This window comes from Tiliqua scincoides, chromosome 11 (assembly GCF_035046505.1).
Source record: "Tiliqua scincoides isolate rTilSci1 chromosome 11, rTilSci1.hap2, whole genome shotgun sequence".
NCBI classification, from domain to species: domain Eukaryota; kingdom Metazoa; phylum Chordata; class Lepidosauria; order Squamata; family Scincidae; genus Tiliqua; species Tiliqua scincoides.
In genome coordinates, this window is record NC_089831.1 from 7,845,807 (window position 1) to 7,864,260 (window position 18,454).

The 18,454-nt window shown below is 45.0% G+C and overlaps 1 protein-coding gene across 2 annotated transcripts in view; it reads right to left on the bottom strand.

The window, feature by feature from the left end:
- BIN3 (bridging integrator 3) overlaps positions 1-18,454 on the bottom strand; it is a 117,618-nt gene that overhangs the window by 73,030 nt on the left and 26,134 nt on the right. The window lies entirely within an intron of this gene.

The following is an 18,454-nucleotide window of genomic DNA, read 5'->3' on the forward strand; positions in this document are numbered from 1 at the left end:
AGTATTGATCTTCACAGCCCACTAATGCCTAGTCAGTGAAGGGCATGTCTGAGGGTAAGTGGTATTTTGCTGAAGGTAAACTAGGCCAGTGCAGCAACAGGTAAAGGCCCAAGAACCCCATGTCCATCACCTTGAGTTTCAAGACAGAAGTTGGAATATTAATCTAATGAAATAAATCAACAAAACAAATACTCTCACTGGCAATGACTCTAAGGGGTGGGGTGGGGGTTGGTTTTTTCCAGCTCTGCTGCCAGAGATCATTTTCAGTGGCAGTTGGGGGGGGGCTGAATCTGAAAAGTTCTGCTTGCAAAGCAGGCACTCCACTACTAAGCTATGAGGAAAATGTCACACTTGGCTATGGAAAGAAGAGGTGGTTGTGCTGTTGGTGAGACTTCAAGGCAGGGGAGAAATTAGAAAGGCCAGGAGATGTACATCCAAGAAGGCCAAAGACATAGGGCGGGAGATGCTTGGAGATTCAAAATAATCAGTCAATTCATCAACTCAATATCCCTACACACTTTTCTATTTCACTGTAGGGGTGAAAAATTCCCAAATTCTGCCCTCAGCAAAGCTACACAGGCCTTTCAAAAATTGTGTACAGCAAAAACAATTTCTCTTACCACATTTATTTACATCACTTTCCCTAACAATCACTATCCAGAAACAAATACAGCACAGCGAAAGATGGTGCACTTCCTTAAATTCTTTCCACACAAGCATTACGACACATACGTTTTGTGTATGAAATTGGATGTTCTGAGAACTTGGAAGACTTTAAGTAGTCAGGAGGTCACACTGCTCATTTCACAAATGTACCTATGGGCTGCACTCAAAAATGTGTGTGCAGCCACAGAAACAAGCAAGGGGTGAGCTCCCCACCTCCAAACACACAAACATTTCCATTACCTCTGTCAGTAGCAGCTAAGTTGCTCAAGCAGAGCTCCAATCAGCTTTAATATCATTATTGTAACACTCACCTGTCATTAATGATTTATTTAATTCATGTTTACCCTGATTTTAATTGAAATTCTTAAAGCAGCTGACAGAACAGTTAATAATAATAAAGCAATAAAGATAACACAGTAGCTAAAAGCCCCGAGTGATAGGGACTGATCAAAGCAGGGGATAACCAAGAAGAGGTTCAGAGGAACCAAAAGTGCTCTGAGACAGGGCTCCAAGGGCCTGATCTGGACGAGGCTGGTGGTTTTCATGAACAGCTCATGAACAGTTTCATGGCAGCTCATATTTTATTTCACTATATAGTTGGGCCTCCGTAACTGCAGGGGTTCCGTTCCAAGGAGTCTACCCTGTGGATACAGAAACAGCAGGTATGGGGGAATACTATATAAATAGTGGCCCCCATGTGTGCCTCCAGAATGCCCATTATGGTACCTTTTAATTTCCATAGTAGCGCTTGCAACGCGACTGTTTCCTGCTTAAACATTCTTGCTGAAGAACCAAAAATGCAGGCAACTAGCCGGCATACTACAGAGACTAACAGGAAGCAGGCCAGTAGCATTCAGGGGGTACTCGCCCCCCCCCCCAGATCTGCAGATCCACAGATAAGTGAATCTGTGGATACTGGATTCGCGGATATGGGGCCCAACTGTATTTATTTGCATCTTTCTCTTCCTGCAAGGATCTTAACAGTGGTACTTTAGCCTTAGAGTCAGCCTGTGTAGAGACAAGATACTCAACCAAGGATGGCAGGTGAGCCAAAGAGAAACTTGTTCTTGAAGGTCTCTGCATCCTAACATAAAACTACCTGCAAGCAGCTCGCTTGGCTACAGGTGCCATTCCTCACATGCAACAACCCTCAACACAGACCAGAGGTTGGTGATGGGGGGAGCAGGACCAAAAGAAAGATACACTGACTGACCTTCTGCCTTTTTTCCTTTCAGCCAAGTGCCACCATTGTTTTCTAACCAAGCATATAATTTCGCCACCGATAATAAACCTGGCCTGCAAACCATGCCCTCCTGAAATGGCCACGAAGCTCAAGCCAACCTCAGTCACAAATGTATAAATTTAATTTCTGGAGTGCTTCCTGTTTATTGTTCTGCAGCAGGGATGATGTAATTTTAATCCATTAACCCTTTCTAGTTTCACTGGAACTCTCAACAGGCAATGAATCATACATCTTCCATAAACAAGCAATTGTCTGGCATATAATTATCCTGTCAATTTCAACTGAGGTGCCTTGGAGGAAAAACTAAGAAACGGTAAGATTTTTTTTCCCCCTGTCACTTTTCTTTCCATGGGCAAAGAACATGGAATTGGGGCGGTTCCACAGTTATTCTTGCAGGCACCTGCCAGTTAACTTAAAATAGTAAAGCAAGAGGTGACTGTTTTCCTGGAATTCCACACCCATGGGATTACCTTGTGTAATGTGGTATTCGATGCAGAACAAATTCATGGGCATCATACCTCATGTGGAAAATGAGTTCCTAGCCCTTGTAGTGGCAAAGCAGAAGAGAGACTCTTCCGTCCCAAAGACAAATGAGACCCTGCAAGAGGAAAACAGTTCCCCTGTCCACTCCCTCCTTGGAGATGTCTTGTGCAACCACGGCACAATCAGGTTGCAACCAAAGAGACACAGAGAATTTGTCAAGAACAGACCCAACAAAGAGAGTAAAGAGAGAGATCTACGGTTTTATTAAGAAGGATTAAGAGAATTTGCTTTCTGCGATCCTGGCGAGAGTAGATCTTGGCATTCTGGAAGCTAAATTAGAAAGATTTGAAAATGGAAGTTAGCAGAGAAGAAAGGCAAGAGAGCAGGACATGTCTAAGTGCTTGGAGAAGCATACGAAATGCATAAGAAATGGCCAAGAGAAGAAGAATAAAGATAAAAAGGTGCTGCTGCACACCTGCTGCAGAGAGTGTCTGTCCAGTTCTACAACAAAAGCTTCACATACTCAATAATTTCTGACTGCTGTTGTCAGGAATGTACCTACACACAACTAAGCATCCGTGCAGTCATTAACATAAGCCATTAAGAACATAAGAGGTTCAGGAGGTCTGGCTCAGTTGGTAGAGCTGCCGCCTTGTATGCCTGAAGATCTGAGGCTGCCAGTTCGAAACAACCGGAAGTACCCAAGAACTGACAACACGCTGATATACTGATGAGCTGACCCTCGGTGGCAGAGAGAACTTGCCATCAAGTGGCGCGTGGGAGGCGAAGGGCCAGAGAGAGGCCAGACCGGGAAGGAAACCAGCTGGAACGAGGAGTTCTATGAAAGACTAGAACTATTCAATTGTAAAAATCCCTACGGCAGTTTAGGACAGCCTGCCTGCCTATGTAAACCACCTTGGATTAAAGTCTGAGGAGAAATCTGACGACCAAAAAAAGACGGTATATAAATACGTGTATAAATAAATAAGATAAGAGCCTTGCTAGATCAGGTCCAGGGCCCATCTAGTCCAGCTTCCTGCATCTCACAGTGGCCCACCAGATGCCTCAGGGAACACACAAGACCACAAGATACTTGCATCTCGTTGCCACTCCCTGCACCTGGTATTCTATTTACCCTCGCAGCCCCCCCCCCCAACAAAGACAGAAGACTGCACTAGGGTTTAACTTGTGCCACTTTATTAAACACAGTGACCAATATTTAATGGAACCTACTGAACACACTTTCCCTCCCTTTACAGTCTGGGGTAGGCTTATGACAAATGGGAAGGTTTTAGACTAGTACACAGGCTTCCCAAGTTATGGACACGCAAGTTGCGGACAGCTGCGTTGGTGCTTTTGCACAGGCACAGTTCATCCACTTTGGTGCTTTTGTACACCAGCAAGAGCCAACTGTTTCAACCTATGTTTGGTTCACCTTTGGAACAGACCACCAGAACAGAACCAGTATTTACGTTGGGGACTTAGGCACAAACCCTAACCAACTTTCCAGCACTGCCATAGCTGTGCCAGTGGGGCATGTGCTGCATCCTGCAGTTGGGGGGTGGCAGTCATGGAGGCCTCCTCAAGGTAAGGTAATGTTTGTTCCTTTACCTCAGAGTTGCATTGCCCTTATGTCCGTGCTGGAAAGTGAGTTAGGATTGCGTCCTTATGTATTAATGCATTATTCTACAGGTCTTACACCACGTCTGGCACAAAACCTAGATAGGATAGCATCCCAAACTGGAACCTCCAACAGCTATCACCAGGGCACTGCCTGTGCATCACTGTCCAGGTGGAATTACAGCTCTTCTTATTACCGCCTTCGGAAAACATATGCGTGACTAACAGATGAAACGCAAATACCACTGGTTCTATTCACTACCCACAAGGGGCAACTGCTGGGTATTTGAGGCTACAGAGCACAACGTGGTGTACTGGCCAAGTGAAAATTAGCAGCACAACTCCCACACAAAAAACACAGCTCTCCCAGTTCTATAGCACTGATGTGTTTCAAAATACCCACAAGAGGCTACGGGTCTCAGGAGACATAGCTCCTGCCTCCCATGCGGTAACCTACCACTTCCTCTTCAGCCACAACACACACTTTAAAAAACGAAGGGGAAAAAATCAATTTTGCAGATATTTCAGTATTCAGGATACAGAGTAAGTTTAGGCAACAAGACAATGAGTTGGACGTGCATCACTAATTTATCTAAGTACAAGTGCTGAGTTTCTCGACACACAGGGTTAAAAGTTCCATGTACTAATTTGCTACAGCTACGTGGATCTTATACTTGCGTCTATCTTCTCCAGCATCACATTATGTTCCAGCACTTCTTTACATATGTATTCAAAGTACAAGCAGGGAAGTGTGAAGTAAGAAACAGCCCAGAGATTAGGATGCTATCTGCAGAGAAAAAGCAATTCCCACCCCATGTCAAAACTACCTGAAAGCATTGCTCAACATTCAAATTGCATAACACTTTACAATTTTGTTGCACCCCCAAAGAGTTTATAGTCTCCCTTTCAGATAAAATTGGGTATAAAAAAATAATATCCAAGGAGGCAAACCCGATGTGCACGGTCTCAACAAGATCAGGAAAATGAAGCTGTAGTATTTTCAAGAGGTCAAAGTTTTAATCTCAGCCAGTGCAAAAGCAGACAGAGTTGAAGCAACAATCTTAAATTGTTGCTTAGAATATCAGGGTCCCAAGAATCTGCCATAAGCAAAACAGTTTGCAACTGCAGGCTGCCACCTGACAAACAGTAGCATAAGAATTACAGACACCAGCATGAGAAACAACCAAACAGGTGGAGATAGTGACCCGTCAAGTAGTGAACTGGTCTGCAGTTGCACTCTTCACAGATGCAGACCGGCAGGAAAAATATACTTTGACGTTGTTCACTTGCAATGGGACAACCTGGTTTTGCATGTGTATTAAGCACTCTGTTTAACATATCCATATTCTGCAACTAGAGAGTGAGGATGGTGTAGTGCAGGGGTGCCCAAACCCCAGCCCTGGGGCCACATGCGGCCCTCAAAGCCTCTCAATGCAGCCCTCAGGGAGCCCCCAGCCTCCAATGAGCCTCTGGCCCTCTGGAGATTTGTTGGAGCCCACACTGGCCCGACGCAACTGTTCTCAGCATAAGGGCGACTGTTTGACCTCTCGCGTGTGCTGGGGGATGAGGGCTCCCTCCACTTCTTGCTGTTTCACGTCTGTGACGCAGTAGCGACAGCAAAGGAAAGGCCAGCCTTGCTTTGTGCCAGGCCTTTTACAGGCCTTGAGCTATTTCAAGACCTTTGTTCATTCATATAAGTTTATCTTTAATATAGTCATTTATGTAAACTTATGTAAATTTATTCAAATTTTAAATGTTGATTAATTCTTTTCCCCCCGGCCCCTGACACAGTGTTAGAGAGACGACGTGGCCCTCCTGCCAAAAACTTTGGACCCCCCTGGTGTAGTGGTTTGGAAACTGGACTTACACCGGGAAGATCCAGGTTCAAATCCCACTCAGTCATGAAGCTTCCTAGGTGACCATTGGCCAGTCACAATCTCTCAGCCTTGCCTACTTCACAGGGTTGTTATGAGGGTAAAAGGAGGAACAGAACCATGTACACCATCCCGAGTTCCTTGGCAGAAGGGCAGTATAAAAATGTGGAAAAATAAATAAAATGAAAAATAAACTACAAACTTCAAGGCTTGAAATTGAAGCAAATTAAGTCTGGCTTGAGACAGATGCACAAGAGCAACAACAGGAAGAACAATGAATAGCATGCAAAGCAAATGTACTTCTGTGTGTGGACTACTGATCTGGCTCCAAATTCATGTGGGCAAAACAGCATCGGCTTGGATCCTTGCAAGCAGGGATGATTCACCACTCAAGGCCTTGAGAAGTAGGACCCAGGCACCTCTTTCTGAACAAATGCGACTGGAATGAGGCGGAATATACCTTACCAAAAAAGAGAAGGTTTAATGGCACAGCACATGCTCTGCATGCATAAGACTCCGGGTTCACTTCCTGGCATCTTCAATTAAAGGACCTCAGATAGCAAATGTTGGAAAAGGCAAGACTCTGGAAAAGCAACACCAGCTACAGTAGATTATCTGGAGCTAGATGGACCAATAGTTTGCTATAGAAACTTCCTAGGACAAGCTAGTATGGCAGGTTGCCAGAGGAGGGAGCTGCTGGCCTGTTCTCCACCGTACTGCAGCAACACCACTGCAAATAGTCCAAAAGTGCTGCTGCAGCTATCAGACAGCAGGACTCAAATGCCACAAGGAGGCCAAAAGGGTTCTACACTTGCATATTTGACATCCTAGCTGCTCCCCCCATATGTTTGCTTGCCTCCAAACCGCCAACCATCACCAGGATGCAGGTATGTGCACATGCAATGCTCCTGGGCTGCATATGATATGCACTAAACAACTGGTCACCACTGTCAATCATGACGGAGCTGATTGCCTATTTGGAGAAGGGCACTGAAACCAGGCATCCTTCTCTACTCCTCTATAAACTGGCAGCAGCATCAACCCTCCATTAAACAGGCGAGATCCTTATGCCTGGCAGTGGTACGACAGAAAGACTACAAGATTTGCTCTGTGATTACAAGAGCTAGAAACTTGGTTAGGCAAGTGAAAAATGAAGCCTCTTATGTCTACCTCATGTTTATCAACCAAAAGTAGACCAAGATTTCTAATTTAACAGTGAATATTAAACTCATTTAATCTAATATTAAACAGGTAATTAAACATGGGGGCTTTCAAGGGGGGTGGCTCTTGAGAAACAAATACTTCCAGCCAGAAGAGAGGAAACACACAGTGACCATTAATGCGATGCCAGCAACAAACAACCCTAGTAAGAAGTGGGAGGTGTGATTTAATCTGGTCATTTTCCAGCACAAAGATGTTCCTTATCCTTGACTTTAGGGCTTCCTGTGAACCCAAGGCCAGGAGTTCAGCCTGTAAAACAACTCCCATAACCAATAACTACACACAGGATGGAACTCAAATATTATTTTAGGTTCCAAAAAGCTTCCGAGCAACCTGACTGAGTTTATGTCCAACACCTCTTTCATCCCACCTTTAGCCTGAGATGACAGGGATTTGTTCAGTGCGTAAGTTTCTTCTGCATCCAAGAGAAAACAGAATCAGTCCATCCGCCTTTGTGGGGCTTCTTGATAGGGCATGAAGAGCAAAATAGGGCAGACACATCTCACATTGAAGAGGATGAAATGATTTAAAGCTCTCATCCTCAGAATTTGCATGTGAAAAAAGAACTGATCAAAATAAAAGTCAAGGCTCAGTTTTGGAACAAAAGGAATTTAACAGACGCAGCTAGAAGTGCATTCTAATGTACATGTCAAGAATAGGCCAGCTATTTGCACTTTAGTCCAGTGGACTGCTAGTGCCTGTGAAACCTTTTCTACTTCTCAAGAAGTTTCTAATCAATTGGAGTCCATTTTCCAGATTCTAAATTTTGCCATTTTGTTTAAAATATAGGGCTCTGTGTTGATGGGAATAGCGGGGGGGGGGGCACTGTCCACCTCTGTCATTTCTCTTTCTCCTACCTCCTGGGTTCAAAAACGAAGGGAGAAACAGGGCAGAGTTAGGCTAAAACACTTCTCCTTCAGATTTTCTACTCATCCCCCATTCTTTTTCTAATGCAGGAGCAAGAAGAAGTGGAGATCAAGGCACTGCTGGGTAAGGGGGGGGCAATGAGTCAGCCCTGGTGAAAAGTTGCACATGCAATAATTTTCTAAATTGAATTAAGACTCAGGGTTTTCAAATAGGGCCCCTAGAAGTTGCTGACAATTGAAAACCAACAGCAAAAGCAACCAGTTTGGGTGTGACGGGCACTATTTTGTGACCTAAAATGCCATCGAAGTCAGACCGACAGGTGTCTTCAATGATAGTAAAAGCTTTCAGGACCAGGCTGGGGGCACAAGAGGTCATGTCAATTCAGATTCAGGATGGATGGTTTCCAGTTCAGGATCTCAGTCCCAAGAGCAGTGTGCAGAAAAATCCAATTCAGGTGTACAGGAAAGTCATTTATTCCAGGTTTGGCCAATCCAGAACTGCCACATTGCCAACAAGTCACAGAAGCCACAGTTGCACAGCCCGTACTCATTAGCTTTAAAGTGGAAACTGGAAAACTGATAAATTCATGTAGGCTATTTAGCCACAAAAGTGAAATAAAGCCACAATGTTCAGAGGCAAGAGTTCTCTAAGTGCCAACTGCTAGAGAACAAACCAGTGGAGGGACTAACTGCCTTCGCTGTGATCTGCCTGGAAGCATCAGGCCAGTCAGGCTGAACTAGGTGGCCTAGGAACACCAGAGCCCTGCTGAATCCAGGCCTGGTGGCAGGGGGGCAAAACCCTGGGGCCCAAGCTTCCAGAGGGCCTGTGCCCTAACAAAACAAACTATACATACAAAACAAAATTCATTACAAAATAAGTGTGAGTACCTCACCTATCCTAAAACTGTCAATTTAAAACTTGTTTTAAAAATGTGGTAACATCTGGTTTGTAGGAAAATTTAGAAAGGGGAGGCAATGAGACATCTTGCCCTGGGCCCAATGCCAGATCTCAGCGGCCCTGGCTAAATCAATTTTTTTACATTTTAAAAATAAAGCAACAAATGTTCCCTTTTCTGCCTGAAGAGGGCTCTGAAGCCTGAGCAGCCTGGATTCTAGGTAAGTCACTAAGCCTCAGTCCCCATGTAGGTTTGACAGGGCCCATCTTTTTCTCAACAGTCTCTTTTACAAAACTTCCCATGTGATCTCACACCTGAGAACGAAATCCAGAGGAAGGGCACTGGGACATTCAGAGCCTGGAACAGAAACCCCTAGGGGTCTCTGCGTGCACTTTAGGTCTTGTACTTGAGCAGAATGAAAACAAACCAGGTGTCAGACACGCAAAATCCCTTGAATGACTTTCGTCAACTCAGCATAGAGTTTTTGTTTTAGGATTTATTTTTTTAATCTAGGTGATTAGCAGTAACCCCAGGAAGATTCCTGGCCTCATTCTTCAGGCTGGCAGGAGAAATCCTGGAAGGAAGCTCACTCCAAAAAGGATCATTCATTGATTCTCCAGCAGCCTGGCTATTCAGGAGCAGCTGAGAATTTTTACAAAGGAAAAGTCCACTTAGCCTGTCTTCCTGAGGAACTCAGAGTCTTGCCAACCTATATTGCAACCTAGTAGATTACATCCTTTTCTTGGCTGCCTCCAACAGATCAAGATGGTGGAAGCAGGGGGAATTTGAGGTCTGCTACTTGTGGTCCGCACTGCCTCCGAGTCCTTATCCAAGATGCTGCTGTCTCTCACTGAGATACAGGCAATGTCTTGAATAAGGGATGAGGGACGAAGAAGTTTATAAAATTATGCATGGGGTGGAAAGAGAGCTCCCCAGCCTCTGCTCACCAATGGTGAACCAAAATGCAAACAGAGGGTGGCACTGGGTGCTAACTTACCTATCCTTCCATTTGCCTAGCGCCACCCATCTTTTAACCATGCTCCAGCATGACTAACTGCCTAATCCTATCTACACTTTCCTAGGAGTAAGCCTTAATGACTCTAATGGGACTTACTATGCACCCAGACATGCATAGGCATGGGCTCTAAGTCACACAACTTTAATTCCTTTAAACACAACTTTAATATAATTCCTACTGCACTTACACACATGGTGTGTCATTGGTATTTTTCAACTGTGAGGCCTTTTGGACAGCAACAGTCTTCTCACTCTTTGTAAAACACCACATTAAGAATGAGAAGACTGAAAATAACCACCTTTTCTTCATTTTCTATGGAAAGAAAGGGAGACACCACTGGAGGAAGGAAAAATGAGAGAGGGATCGTCAAAAGATGCACTGAGAGAAGCATCAATGAGCTCAACGCACTTCAAGGCAGTGACTCTTCCTCAGTACACTGATGAAGAAAAAAAAACAGAGCAGAGGCACTCAGCGCTCCCTGGATCTTGGCTTGGCTTCCAAGAGCTGCTTGGGCATGTCCAGTGGAATCCTGGACTTCATCCTTCCTAGTGACAGATCCTCAGGTCATATCACACACTTCCAGGGAAGTTTGAAAAGCAGTTTGTGATACAGCATGGGGCTCTCTCACTCAAGAGGAAGCCGTCCAAGATTCCACTGGGCATGCCCAAGTAGGTCTTGGAATCCAAGTCCCGCCTCTTCTTCATTCTTACAATGACTGAGAGATGGGTCATAGTTTTTCCCATTTTGCAGCTGGGGACCGGAGCCTGAGAATGCAATACTTGCCCAAGGCCACCCAGTGACTACATGGCTGAGATCATCTTTAGAGCCAAGTCTCTCCATCTGCCAAGCCCATTCTAGACCCAATCTGTCACAAAAAAGGATCTTGGAAACGGTGTCAAGAGCCCCTATCCTAGCATGATCATCTATACTTCAAGGTTTAAGGTGTTTTAAACACATCACCTGAGACTGTCCCTCTAGCCTTTTGAGGAAATGCCATCACTCCACCCAGTGTCCAGAAAGCAAAGGGGGGAAAGTCCAGCTCTGACCTGCACAGGTGCATGAAGTGGGAACACAAGACACAATTGGAAATCATACATCCTGTCACTCGGGGTTTCTCGCTGCTGTGTTACATGGTGTCCATGGAAACTGCATGAACCGTCCCACCCTACTCCACTTCCTTATATAGGAACTCATAGCAACCACTCCACTCAGAGCACCAGAGGAAAGAATTATTCAAATGGATCACAAACAGCTTTTGTTGACAGCAATGCCATTCCAAATTCCGTACTAACTTCAGACCTGTGCACCTTAAAAGGAAAGGTCAAGTGCAATGCTGAAATCAGGCAGCACTACAGCTTGGCAGTGGATAAAGGAGAAAAGGGGATACTTAACCCCAGAGTTCAGACCACCTTCCTACTAACAGGCAGGAAGTAAGAGGATCAAGCAACTTAATCTTAGCTCAATTCCCTTTGAGAAGAAAATTATTATTATTTGTACAGTACCATCACAGCACTTTATAAGCAAAAGGCAGGTCTCTATAAACATGGGGATGGCAAGGAAGAGATAGCAGCAGGGAGGGGAGAGAAGAGAACTAAAAGAAAACAGCAGACAAATCTGAGCAACTGCATTGCCCATGCTCAGGAAACTGATTCAGATGAATCATTCCAAAAAGTTAAGTCAACAATTTCATTAACGGAAGAGGGGAGTTTGACCTGGACTTTCAAAGGCAGGTGGTATTCTGGAGAGGGTTCCAGGTACAAAACAGAATAAGGTCTTATAAGAAAGGAGGAGGCCATCAAGCAGTGCAGGGTGCAGAGCTGGAGGAGCAAAGAGGTCATGGGGTGCACTGAGACAAGAGAGCAGAAACACAAGGTGCCAAGACCATGGAGAGGTTTGAAAGTAATGACAAGGTGCTGTGCTTTGGTGTGAACATATGACATTCTTTGAGAAAAGGCCCTTCGACACTGATAGGGAGCGGGTGGCTAGCTGTTCAGTCCTGCTTGCAGGTCAACCAATGGGCACAGCTCATGCGAGAGACCTCTGAGACACCTCCCCTTGCCTTCACACACACCCAAGCATCTCTTAAGAGCTCCATGAATAAGCAGCCAAGTCAGAATCCCCTAAACACTGCAAGAAGAGGATTAAAAAAAATTTTAAAAGCTAATGATTTTTTATTCGCCCATCAAAAGAAAATTACTCACTCCGGGCGCGTGGGCGAGCAGAACTCTGCAAGGCTGTTTTAGTGACTGCGCTACAAAAATAGCCCTGTTAAAGCAGGCTTGTGAAACGTGGTTGGCACTCAGTTGGGTTAGAACATGGTTTGCGACTGCCTGTTTGGAAACAAGAAACACACCGTGATGGCCACGCTAAGGGAGCTGGCATTTGGCTGCAGAAAAGCCTACAGTCATAACTTTGACCCACCTGCACACGTGGGAAGGTTATACGGCCATGCAATAAAAACCCATAGTTTCCCCTTATTTTGGAGTCTGTTTTTGGGGTGATTTGGACTTTTCCAGAACCCAAGACACTTCTATGGTGCCTCAACCTCCTGATGAGTCATTCAGATGCAGGAGCCATGTGCTTGCTGATAGGCACAGTTTGAGCATCTTCTTACTCAACTGACCAGTAATGAACTTGATCTTGAGTCAGCCAATTGGACTGCGAGGACTACCCAATTTCCAAAAGCAGGAAATCCAAGGACTCGGGTTAAAAAAAACCCCAAACCTTATGCCCAATCCAGATAAAACCTGGTTAACACCCACATGCTATATAAAGTGGTGTCACACATGCCCCCTTTGCACATTTGACCAGGGCTGATATTGGAAGCATCTGATGCTTCTTGGGGGCTCAGCTTGCTAACAGAGTGGATGTCCGAAGCAAGACCCAGTAGTGTGAGTAAGTAGGGTAGGGGAAGTACCCTGAGAAGTCATATCAAAGTTGTTTTAATTTTCCAATTGCCTTCTTGCATCCTTGCCAATTTTTGACACTACCTGCCCCTTGTTGCCCCTTTAGCTAGTAGAGCAGATCCTTGTTTAATCCCTTGCACTTTTCACTCCACTGTTTTGATTTTTCAGCCTTTTCATAAACCTATTTTACAGTCGTCGTCGTCCCCGATACTTGAAATAGACAGCTTTAAAAGAACGCTTTCTTCAATATGTCTACAAGAACAAGCATCTGGTACTCAAATGCCTGCTGCATAATCCCTGTTTCAGCTGCAAAGCTCACTGGGGTGACCTTGAGCAAGCCACTGTGTCTCAGTCTTGAAAACAGGCTCTTCTCTGGTCACTTGTGGCTAGCAAGCACTGCTGCCAGGCAACCAGACAGAGAACCTTTACAAAGGCTGGAGGGTTTCTTTTTCCCCTTTCAAGTCACAAATGACAAAAAAAAATAATTAAATGTAGACAGGAAGACTAGGGAAAAGAGTTGTGGGCTAGTAACTTGTGGACTTACTTGCAAGGTTACCTTAAAGCATGATCAGTTAATGAAACGGTGCTCAAGACTTGATTGATTGCATTTATATCCTAACCTTCTTTTAAGGAGCCAAGGGTGATATACAGGGTCCTTGCCCCTGTAACTTTTTTCTCATAAACAATTATGTGAGATAGGCTAAACTGAGAGAAAGTGACTGGTTCATCATAAAACACTCACAGCTGAAAAGGGATTTGCACCCGAGTCCCCCTGTCCAACACTCTAACCACTATACCACATGCAAATCCTGCACCTAAATGCAAACATTGTCTGATCAGAATGCATTATCCACAATAGACATATTTAGTTCACTGGATTCCCCTGGGTTAGTCACCCTCTTCTCACAGGGTGGTTACTTGGATAATATGGGAGAACTGTAACCCAGGATGTGCTGCCCTGGGCACCTGAGAACGATGAGATGTAACCAGATTATTAAAATATGCATGTTGTACGCAGAAGCAGAATCTAGGCTTCTTCCTAGAGCATAGCATTTTTGTGCAAATTGCACAGTGCAACATTCTTCCATCAAAGCTGCTTCCTTAAACATAAAAGGCTGCGAATTAAAAGGATTTGAGGTCACAATTGTATGCAATTACCCAGCACCTAACGCGATGAGATATGCAGCCCGATCTGGCAGCCGGAGTTCAACGGCCCTTACTTCCTGGCAAGTAAGCTCAGAGCTGCAGCTTCAGTTTCTCAGTGGACCAGGGCCTGTCCAATCCACCACAGTAAACAACACGTTTGAACAACAGAAACAAGATGACGATGGCTTAAAAGCCAACATAGCATCGGTGGCTAGGAGCCTGAGCTGTGAGTCAAGGCTGCTGGTATTCATTTGCATTTTTTTAGATTGTGAGCCCTTGGGACAGGGAGCCATTTAGTTATTTGATTTTTCTCTGTAAACCGCTTTGTGAACTTTTAGTTGAAAAGCGGTATATAAATACTGTTAATAATAATAATAATAATAATAATAATAATAATAATAATAATAATAAGGCTTCCCCAATTTGAATTTTGCCTTTGCCATGAACTGAATTGGTGGTCTTAGGCAACACTCCTCCTGTCCAAGACATTGACCCCAACTGGCATTCTGATCTGCTTTCTAGGCAGATTCTTTGAAGACGGCTGCTCACAAGTCCTGAGGCCCCAGGGTTCAGGGGTAACACACATATTTTGCCTCCAGGCAGCTCCAGGTTCAGTTCCTTGCATCTGCAGGTAAAGGATCTCAGGCAGCAGGGCTACTAAAGCCCTGAGACAGCAAATGGCAATTCAAACCAGACAACACGGGCAAGGTGGACTGATCATATAACTTGGGATAAGGCAGCTTCACCTCTTCAGGCATGCTCAAAACACTGTCCTTGCACATACTGTTTTTGTGGAAACAGATATGCACAAAAGAGTAAAAGAAACCTAGTTAGACCAGAACGAATTTAGGGCTTTTAGAAGCTATTGTTAAGAACCCTTACTTTTTCCGTAAAAAAAGGACTTCTGACCTAACCGTTAACGCCAAGCACTCAATCCAGTTAATATAAGAACTTGCCAGCTAATCTACAGCATAAAAACCAAGAAGGCCACGGAACATGAAAGCCAATTACTCCTTAATAAACTAAGTGAACACAGGCTCGCAATAACGCTCCGTTCTCAGCGTGCACTTCAGGCTTTTCTTCTTTGAGTAAACACAGCAGCCACCGCGGCAGCACAAAAATCACAATCGCAGCACAAAAAGCCTCTCCGTCTCCACTTTTTGGGTCTGATCCCTGCTGCCTCTTTCTCTTGTAGGGGAGCGGGAGGAAAAGCAGCAACCTTCAAATATACCTGCTGGAGCCAGAAAACCATCAGTTAATCTGGGTGGAACAATTGCTTTCAAGACCCAAAAGAACTTGGTTTTCTTGCATTCTCTTTTGCAGCATCAGGAACCAAAAAATTGCTTTGCACAGCGATTACACACTTGTCGAGTAAGCCACTGAAGCACCAACAGCAGACGCCACTTGCTTCTGAAAAGCCCCCCATGCATTCAAATTGATGGCATTTCCAGCCGTTTCCTGAAGTATCACAGCTCTTCATGTTTAACCTGCAGCCGTTACTTGAGCTGATCAAGGCAGACCAAGACTGGGCTGCTACTCCGAGTCCACTTGCATGGAAATAAACTATCCTGAAATCTACAGGACTGGCATTCTGTTAATGTGTGTTTAGACTCAAAGAAATGGAAAAGAGCAAGAAGCTGAGAGACCAAACCGTGCCCCTTTCACCCGCTGGCCACGGATTGAGCTGCATAATCCAGACCACAATGTCTGCTGCAAACTGAAAGCAGGTACCTGCCATGCAAATAAGTTTCTACAGCGTGAGAAAGTGAGACAAGCCACATGCTACAGCCCAGGTTGCAGCCAATTCCAGAGACAGGAGTGGGGCAGGATTCCATTCCTAGGTCCCAAAATGGAATTCAGGCATCCTCACCACTTTCTCCACACAACTCTCTTGTCTTCAGGTTGGTATCCAGGGGGCTGGCCAGCACTCCTCGATTTCACCCCAAAGCCATCAGCAGCTGGTCTGTATTGCACGGAATTAAGGCGCCAGACAAATATATCACCTGAAGGGTACTAAATATCAAAATTCAAAAAATCTGAATTCTTAGAGGCAGCTACACTGGGGCATTTGTCTCTTCCAGAGAATCCCAGCTACTTCTGTTCTTTGCCTGTAGACCTGCTTGGCCTACTCATGCTTAAGTAGCAGCTAAATACATGTTTATACCACAAATGCCCACTCAAAGCAGCTAAGCAGCAAATTTGCCTTGGCACACCTTCTAGGCACACCACCAAATCAAATAACCTTGACAACATGGCAAGACTCTTTTCCAGAGTGGGCACACTTAGAAAGAGACATAACACTCCAGTGATAAAGCAGACACCCCACAACAAAAGACAACCTAGCTCACATGCAGGTTGGACTTGAGAGCATTCTTCACACTACTTTTCGAATGCATCCTCGTAGCAGTTTCATGCGCACTGCAGGGGTCTGCCACCAAGTGAACACTCCAGAGGAAGTCGCAGCCAATGATGGTTCTGTGACTCGTGTTCTGGCACAATAGAGTGGTCTATTTGCAAACGTGTTGCTCACATTCATGTTGCACTTTTAGATGCATACTTAAAAAAAACACCTGACCTGGTCTTGAGCATCATGCCTACAGAATGAATGAAAATGTGAGAAGAACAGTATGCACACTTATTCCCCACAGAAGGCCTTTCAGTTGTGGGACTGATTCCATGCTCTGCGTTTGTGTTGCAAACCAGAACTACAATGTACAGCAAGTCCTCACTTAAAGCTGTCGATAGGATCTTGGAAGCTGCAACTTTAAGCGAAACAACTTCTAACAAAACCAATTTTATCATGAGCTGATTGATAAACCTAAACAAGAGTTGCATTCCTACAAAATATTTCTGGTCACAAAAACATCACCAAACTTCTAAATAGAGACCCAAAACACTTCTAACACTTCTAATTCACACTGAAATAAATGTGAGCTTTCCTGGCTGGAGAAAACCCATGGGGATGTGGGGAGAACATGCAAACTCACAGTGGGCCCAGCCAGGAACCTTTTTTTCCCCTCAACAACTCTGTAACAAAACAACTTTAAGTGAGGACTTGCTGTACATATCTAGAGGAAGCAGAAGGATCTGTAGAAATTATAGGTCTTCTCCAAAGTCAGTGTGCTCTGTACTTCACAATTACTTAGTTGTCTTCAGGCACAGGTCTGAGTCTCAAAGAATGCAGCCTGAAGGAAAAACCCTGAACTTTCATGCCTCACATGGCCAGGAACCATCTTAATTCTTGCCATATGATCCTAACAAAGGTTAATGAACTTGGAATGGAGAACCAGACAATTGGCTTGCCTGAAAGACAGGTCTTGCTTCATCGCCAGTTCTCCATTTTATCCTTTTACAAAAATGGGAATGTGTACGTACGCCCTTGAGAGGAACATGATGCAAGGTAGCAATGCTTTTTGGAGTAAAGGTAATCTGGGAGGAGGAAAGATGAACAACTCACATCAGTTACACCCATCTCCTAATTGCAATCAAGTGCTATCACAAGTGTTAATTAAGGTCTTCAAAAACACCCATGTGAGGCAATTCCTTATCCCCACTTTCATGATGGGGAGGGAAATTGAGAAGCTTAGAGAAGCAGCAGGACCGCAGCAGTTTAGGAATAAAGAACACGTTCAGCACCCTTTGTCCTGATGCTCCCTGGAGACTCTGAGGCCCAAGGCACGAGGCTGCAGGCAAACCCTGGTTGAAGGGCCATTGTTGGGAGAAAGGCGGCAGGCGCAAACCAAACCAAGCAGCAGCGGATCCCCAGCACAAAGAAAATACTCAGCCTTGAATGTCGGAAATCAAGTGAATTCTCCTTTTTATGCAGAACTCCCAGAAAGCACAATGATATAAATGCAGGCCATATTTTGCACTGACATTTGGGAAGCGGGCAACAGCCCGTCAACAATAGATGCGGCCTGCCACGCATGTTGCAACTGCCTTGTTCGCTGAAGAGCTGCCACAACCTCAATGAACGACTGTGACCTCCCACAGCCGAGGCTGCGCGTCAGCAAGACCCTTTCCCCCTCCAAAGACGTCGAGCATTCCGGCGCGGAGTGAATAACACAATTCATTCAAGAAGCGGCAGCGCGAACTCGGCCTGGCCTTCTCAGCATGAATTAGCAACTATTACAGTCAATGCGGGTCTCTGCCAGCTATTGACGAACTTTCACTGAGGGCAATTGTGTGCTTTTACACACTGACAGATACCCAGAGCCTGATCCTTCCGGCATTCACATGTAAAAACGAAGCCCCCCATGTGCACAAGGACTGACGTGCAGCTTGCAGCCAGAGAGGAAGGCAGGAATGACAGATTCCGGAAAAGGGCCTGTCTGGACAATGAGCCCTTATTCCTCAGTGAAAGAAAGACCCAGAAATTCAGTAGCTTCCCCCACCCTTCCAAATGTTGCTACCCCACACTCAAAGGACCAGGAGGTACGAGGTCACCTCCAATTTTCCAAGTGAACCTCCAAGGCCGCTTCACCTCAGTCAAGCCATCAGTGTCTCTACCCAAGG